The sequence below is a fragment of the Carya illinoinensis genome, chromosome 2 (genome assembly GCF_018687715.1).
Source record: "Carya illinoinensis cultivar Pawnee chromosome 2, C.illinoinensisPawnee_v1, whole genome shotgun sequence".
Classification (NCBI taxonomy): domain Eukaryota; kingdom Viridiplantae; phylum Streptophyta; class Magnoliopsida; order Fagales; family Juglandaceae; genus Carya; species Carya illinoinensis.
In genome coordinates, this window is record NC_056753.1 from 29,510,096 (window position 1) to 29,520,726 (window position 10,631).

A 10,631-nucleotide genomic window follows, 5' to 3' on the forward strand; every position below is an offset into this window, starting at 1 on the left:
GCAGGTGAAACCAAACAGGTGAAACTGTTTGGACCCACTCCATCCTTCTCGCACTGGTTCGAAACCAAACAGGTGAAACTTTTCATTTTAATTGCAGTGCCTCGCGCTTGCTCGTGCCCCTTGATGTGTTGCAACTTGCAGCACTTCGCTACATAAATCTCGAACCCATGCCTTTTGGGTTAAACAAAGCCATCAATACCACTGACTGATTAAGTAAATATTTTTTTTATTAATGGTGTGAAACTTTTTTTAATGTTTAAGAATTAAAAAAATAAAAAAGATCTCATCAGTAGCCACAGCACGTATGATTGCATTTATGGGTCAAACGAAAAAAGAATGAAATGCAGCGCGCATATTTCAGGATGTTCCAATTAAGTGTAGTGATAGGCCTACTATTTTATCATTAAGAAAAAATTAAAAAAATATATAATTTTATTAAAAATTATTTCTTTAATTATTAAATAAAATTAAAAATTAAAAAAATTAAATATAAAAAAAAATAATAAATAGGTAGTAGAAAGATTCTAACCCTATATGTTTTTTTAAAGAGAGGATTAGTATTTTTAAAAGGAGGATAATTAATTAGCCAGTCCATAAGCCCAATGCGAATGGGGCCACAAGCAAAGAGGATATAGCCTTTTTGTCTGGGAAACATTTTTTATATATATGGACGAAAGAACTCGGATGGATCGAACCAGCCCAGTCGACATAGAAGACTGGTCAAACAAAATAGAAGACGCTACAGACTTCAGGACACGTTCCCATTAATTAGAAGCAAATGCTAAGAAACACACTACTACTTCATATGCAAGTAATTTTTTCGTATATATATCTTACCATCGCTCCCATCAATGATATTACAACATCTCGATCTCTTTCTTTTTCTTCATCTTCTTGTTAGTGTGTCTTTGTTCATGAACTCCTTCCCTGCCAGGATAACAGGCTCTTGATCTGATAATCTCTCTCCAACAGCTCATATTTACGGTTCGGTCTGCCACCTTAATTTTTTTGTCTATCTAATTACGTCCTCATGTCTTTCATTAATTCCTTGATCATTTCCTACATATACATACCATGCGTACACCACCTTTATATATGATACTGCATGCGACTCCAATATAGTTTGAATCCAAACTAGCAATTTTATCCATTATTTGGCATTGCATTGCTGCTAGCATATCCTAATTATTTTGCTTCATTCGTTCATAAAAACCTTTGCTGCTTATTTACATCCGTGCTATTTTTACTTCCCCAAAGCCTTTTTTATTTTTTTGGCTCTTAAACATCATGTTTTGCTTAACTAAGGGTATTCGTTTTGCTTTTGTCAATCCTCTTTTTTTTTTTTTATTCTTACAAATAACCTGATCTATAGTGCAGGTGATTGGCTTCCTTTACTTTCTTCTTCTGCTTTCCAAAATAATGTCTAGCTTTTCATTAGCAAGCTTGGAACCACTTCAGTCTCCACTCCATGCACGTCCCACGCTTAGCCAACCCATCAACAGATGGCGCACGGCTTTTGTGACTATCTATTGTTCTAGAGCCTTGCTATCATTTTACAAAAATTCTCTAACCCACAAGAAAGATACAGTGGTTTCACGCCATTCTTCTTTCTTCGTTGTGGACCTCAAACTGGACAACAATTCCAAAATTGATCAAACTACTCTCAATGATCTTGTCAAAGAGAAAAATGTTGGAGGCCTAAAAAATATTGGAGGAATTCGAGGAGTGGCATCTAATCTTGAAACTAATGTTGAATTTGGGATTCGTGCTGATGTTGAAGACATTGCTCGCTGACATAAGGCCTTTGGGTCAAACACGTACAAAAGACCACCTACAAAGAGCTTCTTCCATTTCGTTGTGGAAGCCTTCAAGGATCTTACCATTTTCATCCTCTTAGGTTGCGCTTCACTTTCCCTTGCATTTGGTATAAAACAGCATGGAATAAAAGAAGGATGGTACGATGGTGGAAGCATATTTGTTGCTATATTTCTTGTCATTGCTGTTTCTGCCATTAGTAACTTCAAGCAAAACAGACAATTTGACAAGTTATCCAAAGTCAGCAACAATATCCAAGTTGATGTTGTGAGGGCTGGGCGACGTCAACAGATTTCAGTATTTGACATTGTTGTCGGAGATGTTGTTTGCTTAAAGATTGGAGATCAAGTTCCTGCAGACGGGCTATTCTTAGATGGACATTCATTACAAGTGGACGAATCCAGCATGACAGGGGAGAGTGAGCATGTTGAGGTAAATTGCAGTCATCCATTCTTGGTTTCCGGTACAAAGGTTGCTGATGGCTATGCCCGAATGCTTGTCACTTCTGTTGGCATGAACACGACATGGGGTGCGATGATGAGCTCGATCAACCGTGACACCAACGAACAGACACCTTTACAAGCTCGACTCAACAAGCTAACTTCATCAATAGGTAAGGTTGGATTGGCAGTTGCTTTCCTAGTTCTCGTAGTCTTGTTGGTTCGATACTTCACCAGATATACAGAAGACGAGAATGGAAATAGGGAGTTCAATGGCAGCAAGACCAAGGCCGATGACATCGTGAATGCTGTGGTGGAGATTGTAGCTGCAGCAGTTACTATAATTGTGGTTGCAATTCCAGAAGGTTTGCCCCTAGCTGTCACACTAACACTTGCTTATTCCATGAAGAGAATGATGGCCGATCAAGCAATGGTGCGGAAGCTCTCTGCATGTGAGACAATGGGCTCTGCCACCACCATTTGCACTGACAAAACAGGCACTCTCACGATGAACCAAATGAAGGTGACGAAGTTTTGGTTAGGGGAAGAATCTTTTGCAACAGATGTCCACTCATCAATTGCTCCATGTATTCTTGACTTGGTCCATGAAGGAGTTGCTCTAAACACAACCGGCAGTGTTTACAGGCCGCCTTTAGGATCTGAAATCGAGTTCTCAGGTAGTCCCACTGAAAAAGCAATTCTTTCTTGGTCTGTTTTTGAGCTCAACATGGAAATGGAGCAAATGAAGGAAGGTTGCACAATGCTTTTTGTTGAAGCATTCAATTCCCAGAAGAAAAGAAGTGGGGTCTTGATGAGGAGAAGGGTAGACAACACAACTCACATGCATTGGAAAGGAGCTGCGGAGATGATACTGAAGATGTGTTCAAGTTACTATGATGCCTCTAGAAATATCAAAGATATGGATGATTGTAAAATGCTGAAATTTGAGCAAATTATTCAAGGTATGGCAGCTAGTAGCCTCAGGTGCATTGCTTTTGCTCATAAGCAAATTTCAGAAGAAGATAACGAAGATGGCGAAGAACATAAAAAGCTAAAAGAAGATGGTTTGACCCTTTTGGGATTGGTGGGACTTAAGGACCCATGTCGTCCAGGGGCGATGAAAGCTGTGGAAGATTGCCAAAATGCTGGTGTGAACATCAAAATGATCACAGGAGATAATGTTTTCACGGCAAAAGCTATAGCAACAGAATGTGGGATTCTAAGGCCTGGACAGGACATGTATAGCGGAGTAGTGGTTGAAGGCGTGGAATTCAGAAACTACACACCAGAGGAGAGACTGGAGAAAGTCGAAAACATTTGTGTGATGGCAAGATCCTCTCCTTTCGACAAACTACTAATGGTAGAATGCTTGAAACAAAAAGGCCATGTGGTTGCAGTTACTGGAGACGGCACAAATGATGCACCAGCATTAAAAGAAGCAAATATAGGACTTTCAATGGGGATCCAAGGCACTGAGGTTGCCAAGGAGAGCTTAGACATCGTCATTCTAGATGATAATTTTACTTCGGTGGCCACAGTTCTCAAGTGGGGAAGGTGTGTCTATAACAACATCCAGAAGTTCATCCAATTCCAACTCACTGTAAACGTTGCTGCTCTCGTTATCAACTTTGTAGCAGCAGTTTCTGCAGGTGAAGTCCCATTAACAGCAGTGCAATTATTGTGGGTGAATCTGATTATGGACACGTTAGGTGCCCTGGCTCTTGCAACAGAGAAGCCCACCAAGGAGCTGATGGAGAAACCACCTGTGGGCTGCACTGAGCCACTTATTACCAACATTATGTGGAGAAACTTGTTGGCCCAAGCTTTATATCAGATAGCCATCCTCTTGACCTTGCAATTTAGGGGTGAATCAATCTTTGGGGTGACTGATAAGGTAAATGACACCTTGATTTTTAATACTTTTGTTCTTTGCCAAGTCTTCAATGAATTCAATGCAAGAAAACTCGAGAAGAAGAATGTTTTCGAGGGGATACACAGGAACAGGCTGTTCTTGGGGATCATTGCGATAACCATAGTCCTTCAAGTGGTCATGGTGGAGTTTTTAAAGAAATTTGCAGATACAGAAAAGTTGAATTGGGTGCAATGGGGTGCATGCATTGGAGTTGCAGCAGTTTCTTGGCCTATCGGTTGGATTGTCAAGTGGATACCTGTTCTAGAGAGACCATTTTTCAGCTACCTAAAGATGAAAAAGAAACAAGGACTTCCACTCAATTTTTCCCGTCTTTTTTAACAGAATCCATTGGTTGAACCCACTTCTGCAGTAGAATTAGTAGTGTAATATCTCTTATTATACTTTTAGTACTCTATTTGTACACAGTATTTTTTTGTTAAGTAGTGATTTCAATCATTTGATGATAAATAACTACTGATTTCATTTATTCGTTAACATACATCGAGGGTTGTTTCAATAATGTCTTTTGGGAATACGTCTGAATGCGACTTATAGTTAGAATCTAGGACAAATCTATCACCATTTATAAAGTAGAAAGCCAAGGGCAAGTACCAAAAGTAAGATACTTGGAAAGACTACCAACAATTAATTGTTGTGCTCAAAACGTCGTTGAAGCAGCATATGCATGTCTAAGATTATTTGGCTTGCAACTTGCAATACAGACCCATCACTTAGGCCTCTACGGCACAATGTGCAATTCCCAGTGTGCGCCGTGCGGTGTCCGGTAATTAGAATTTATATTTTTTATTTTTTTTCTTAATGGTTAAAGATACTTTAAAAATGATTAAAGAAAAATAAAAATAAATAAAAAATTCATTTGTATTAGTGTACACATTTAGTAGTCACTCTAGCATTATCTTAATTTAAATTGTAATATTTTAATTATAATATTTAAATTTTAAAATTTAAATTAAATTTTATTACGGAAATAATACGTATATTGTATGGTGTAATGTTATATGCCCGAGTCTCTCTTGTACAACACTTAGTTTATACTAAAGATTCAAAAACGAATGCAAGACTCTATACAAATATGTTCAGAATAATCTTTTCAGCATATATATATAAACTGTATAACATGTAATGATATTGAAAGTAAATACTGATTTAATCAGAACAGAACCAACAAACCAACAGATTGTGACTAAACCCTAATATGCAAACAGATCCAAATAATAACTAGGAATCGAATAATAACAAGATTAATCATCAAGAAAATAGAGAAATAAAGCAAAGATAAAACAAGAAAGAACAACACAACCGATTTACGTAGTTCGACCCTAATGGTCTACGTCCACGGCAGGAATGGGCCTCAGAGCTTTATTGATATCAGTGTCTATCACAGAGGAGCCTCAGAAACTTTCTTAGATTACAGAGCACTTATTTACACTCATGAAAATCAAAGATTTTCTTACCAAAATGAAACCCTAACTTCTCCCTCTCTGTTCTCTCTCTCGAATCCCCCTCTCTCAATCGGCTGAACAGAATACCAAAATGAATTAGGTTAAACAGACTGCTGAAGCGATACATATATAGGTCATGACAGATGGCTCCACGTGTACTAATCCTATGGCTCAAACTTGGCCTCGGTTTGATGTAGCTTACGAGTCACGTGCTGGTCATGTGATCAATATCTCAAATCATTAAGGCTTCATTAATCCAGACCCTTCATTCCATTCATCCAATCGTAACACATAGAAACAAGAGAGGTCAAATTAATAAAAAACATAACAATTATATAAATGTTAATTGCCATACCATTTACAAATCTCCACCTTGGCAAAACATTTATTTGCCAAAAATATCAATCCTCATCATTGGCTTATTCCTGCACCTTTCCCCCTAATGGGGACAGACTCTAGACTTCATGCCAATTAAGTTCAGACAGTGTCTGAACTTAGACTTTGGGAGTGACTTGGTCATCATATATGAGAGATTATCCTCAGTTGAGACCTTCTCCACACCCACAACCTTAGACTCTATAACATCCCTAACAAAATGAAGCCTTATATCAATATGCTTAGACCTTTCATGATAAACTTGATTTTTAGCTAAGTGAAGTGCACTCTAATTATCTCAGTGCACAAAAATATTACCATTAAAAATACTTAACTCATTTGCAATGCCCTTTAACCAAATGGCCTCCTTTATTGCTTCAGTCAATGCTATATATTCAGCCTCTATTGTGGACAAAGCTACAACAGATTGTAAGTGTGACTTCCAACTAACAGCCCCTCCAAAAGCAGTAAACACATATCCAGTTAAGGATTTTCTAGTGTCTATGTTTCCTGCAAAATCAGAGTCTATAAAACCAATTAACTCACATCCTTTCTCAACACCCTTTCCAAAACTGAGTCCTAGGTTAGTAGTGCCAACTAGATACCTTAGCACCCATTTAATGGCTTGCCAATGGGGTTTACCAGGGTTCCCCATAAACCTACTAACTACACTCACTGCATAAGTCAGATCAGGTCTAGAGCAGACCATTGCATACATTATGCTTCCTACCATGCTAGCATAGGGAATTTGTTGCATAAAATCAATATCAAAATCTGTTTTAGGGGTCTGATCTATAGATAATTTAAAGTGTTGACCTAAGGGTGTGTTAACAGATTTAACAAGTTCCATACCAAATCTTTTAAGGATTTTAGAGATGTAATTTTTCTAAGACAAGTATAACAATCTAGCACTCCTATCCCTCTTAATTTCCATTCCTAAAATTTTATTAGCAGGGCCCAATTCTTTCATTTCAAATTCTGATTTCAGCATGCATTTAACTTGATCAATTATAACAGTGTCTTTACAAGCCACCAGCATGTCATCAACATACAATAGGAGATAAACAAATATTCCTTTTTCTTCCTTGTAATAGACACAGCTATCATAACAACTTCTTTTAAAATTATTGTTAATCATGTGTGTATCAAATCTTTTATACCACTGTCTAGGTGACTGTTTAAGACCATATAAAGATTTTTTAAGAAGACACACTTGATTGTTTTTAATTTCATTAGTAAAACCTTCAGGGGGTTGGATATAAATTTCTTCTTCAAGTTTTCCATGCAGAAAAGCAGTTTTAACATCTAACTGTTCTAGATGCAAGTTTTTCAAAGGCTGTATAAGCAAGTAGTAGCCTAATTGAGCTATGTTTAACCACAGGAGAGAAGATTTCATTGAAATCAATTCCTTCTCTCTGTGTAAAGCTTTTGGCTACAAGCCTAGCTTTAAACCTGGTCCCTTCTATCCCTGGTATGCTTTCCTTTTTCTTAAAGATCCACTTGGATCCCACTAGTTTTACTCCTTTGGGTTTTGGCACTAGAACCCAAGTTCTGTTCTTATTCAGGGATTCCATTTCCTCATGCATGGCTAGTACCCATTTAGAGGAGTCCTTGCTGGTCACAGCTTCTTTGTAAGATCTAGGTTCCTGATAAACTACTTCATCAGCAACTGTTAAGGCAAACATGGTAAGTTCAGCTTGACCATACCTTGAAGGTGGTTTAATCACCCTCCTCTGTCTATCTCTAGCCAGATTCCAAGATCTAGCTCCACCTTGACTTGTATCCTCTGAAGTTTGACCCTCAAAGTCACTGTCATCACCAATTACAGATTCAGGTTGGGTATTAACCTGCTCCACCTCAATCTGAGATCCCTCTAAGAACTTGTCATTATTATTTGTTGGCTGTGACTCTTGTACCCGAGCCATGTGTGACTCATTAAAGGTCACATCTCTGCTCACAATGCACCTAAACCTACTAGGTCCTTCTACCCATAGTTTGTATCCCTTAACCCCTTCAGGATAACCTATGAAAATACCCTTAAGTGCCCTAGGTTCCAGTTTGTCAGTTTTTGAATGTGCATAAGCTACACACCCAAAAACTCTAAGGTGATCATAAGTGGGAGGTTTTCCAGACCATAGTTCCTAAGGTGTTTTAAACCCTATTGCAGAAGAAAGACACCTATTTATAAGATGAACTGTTGTGTTTGTTGCTTCTGCCCAGAAGGTTTTGGGCAGCCCTGAATTTGACAACATACACCTCACTCTTTCTAGGATAGTCCTATTCATTCTTTCAGCAAGTCCGTTCTGTTGGGGGGTTTCTCTCACTGTTTTATGTCTAAGAATTCCTTCTCTTTTACAATACATGTTAAACTCATTTGACAGGAACTCTAAACCATTATCAGTCCTTAAAACTTTGAGTCTTCTACCTACTTGGTTCTCAACCAGGTTTTTCCACTCTTTAAATCTCTCAAAGGTGTCACTTTTATTTTTAAGGATATAGACCCAAACCTTTCTTGAGTAATCATCCACAAATGATAGGAAATAACTTCCTCCATTGTGTGAATTTACTCTTGCAGGTCCCCATAGATCAGAGTGGACATAGTCTAAGGTTTGTTTGGTATTATGGATTGCTAGCTTAAAGCTAACTCTTTTGGCCTTCCCATAAATGCAGTCCTCACAGAAGGGTAGGTTGCCTAGATTCTGGTCAGTTAACAAACCTTGTTTTTGCAACTCTAAAAGTCCCCTCTGACTCACATGCCCAAGCCTCCTATGCCACAGTACAGATTGGTTTTGTACAATATTCTGTACAGAAGATGCTTCCCCAACTATAGTCTTACCAAGTAGTGTGTATAAACCATTCTTAATCACTCATTTCATAATAACCAAGGACCCTCTTGTAACCCTAAGAACCCCTGCCTCAGATTTGAAAGTATGGCCTGATAAATCAAGCATGCCAAGAGAAATTAAATTTCTCTTCAACTCAGGTATAAATCTAACCTCCCTTAAAATCTTTTCAGTACCATCATGCATTTTTAGTCTTACTGGCCCTATATCCATGATTTTGCAGGACTTATTGTTTCCTAGGATTACTTGCCCCCCATCTAACTTAGAGAATGTCTCAAACCATTCTTTGATTGGACACATATGAAAGGAACAACCAGAGTCCATTATCTACTCTGTTTTTTAGTCAACCTCACTTACAGTGAGTACCTCAGCACTTTCATATCCTTCTAATACTACAAAGGCATCTCCAGCCTCTTTATTCTTATTTTCTGTATTATTTTTCCTTTCAGGACAGTTCTTCTTGAAATGTCCTTCTTTATGACAGTGAAAACACTTAAAGTGTTTTCCCTTTGACTTAGACCTAAACTTCTTGCCCTCATTCTTGCCCCTCTTTTCTCTTTTTTCCGTTCTACCCCTGACAATCAAACCTTCCCCAAGATTTTGTTTTGATTCCCCTATGTTTTGAAGTTCCCTAGTATGAAGTACAGATTGTACTTCATCTAGTGTAAGCGAGTCTCTTCCAAACATCATGGTTTCCTTTATGCTTTGATAAGATGAGTCCAAAGAACTCAATAAAAGAATAGCTTGATCCTCATCCTCCACCTTGATATCTATATTTACTAGATTTAGGATGATTTTATTAAACTCATCAAGATGCTGCCCTATTGAAGTTCCAGGAGTCATCTTAAAAGTATAAAGTTTGGTTTTCTTATGAAGCCTATTTGCTACGGATTTAGTCATATACAGGTTCTCTAATTTAAGCCATGTACCAGTAGCAGTTTCCTCACTGGCCACTTCTCTCAGGACCTTATCCCCAAGGGAAAGGATTAAGGCACTGTGTGTCTTTTGGAGAATGTCCTTATGGACAGACTCCTTGTCTTCCTCTTTCGAGGAAGATCCTTTCCTTTTCTCACCTAGGAGGGCATCTTGCAATCCATGCTGGACTAGCAATGCCCTCATCTTAATCCTCCATAGCCCAAAATCATTCTCCCCAAGTAAATTTTTCAATATCAAACCTCATGGTCCCCATCGACCTAGGCTCTAGATACCACTTGTAATATTATATGCCCGAGTCTCTCTTGTACAACACTTAGTTTATACTAAAGATTCAAAAACGAATGCAAGACTCTATACAAATATGTTCAAAATAATCTTTTCAGCATATATATATATATATATATATAAACTGTATAACATGTAATGATATTGAAAGTAAATACTGATTTAACCAGAACAGAACCAACAAACCAACAGATTGTGACTAAACCCTAATATGCAAACAGATCCAAATAATAACTAGGAATCAAATAATAACAAGATTAATCATCAAGAAAATAGAGAAATAAAGCAAAGATAAAGCAAGAAAGAACAACACAACCGATTTACGTGGTTCTACCCTAATGGTCTATGTCCACGGCAGGAATGGGCCTCAGAGCTTTATTGATATCATTGTCCATCACAGAGAAGCCTCAAAAACTTTCTTAGATTGCAGAGCACTCATTTACACTCTCCCAAAATGAAACCCTAACTTCTCCCTCTCTATTCTCTCTCTCGAACCCCCCTCTCTCAATCGGCTGAACAGAATACCAAAATGAATTAGGTTAAACAGATTGCTGAAGCGATA

At 37.9% G+C, this 10,631-nt stretch overlaps 1 pseudogene; it reads left to right on the forward strand.

Moving 5' to 3' along the window:
* The first annotated feature begins 868 nt into the window (after positions 1 to 868).
* Positions 869 to 4,611, forward strand: LOC122300749 (annotated as a pseudogene).
* Positions 4,612 to 10,631: the final 6,020 nt, after the last annotated feature.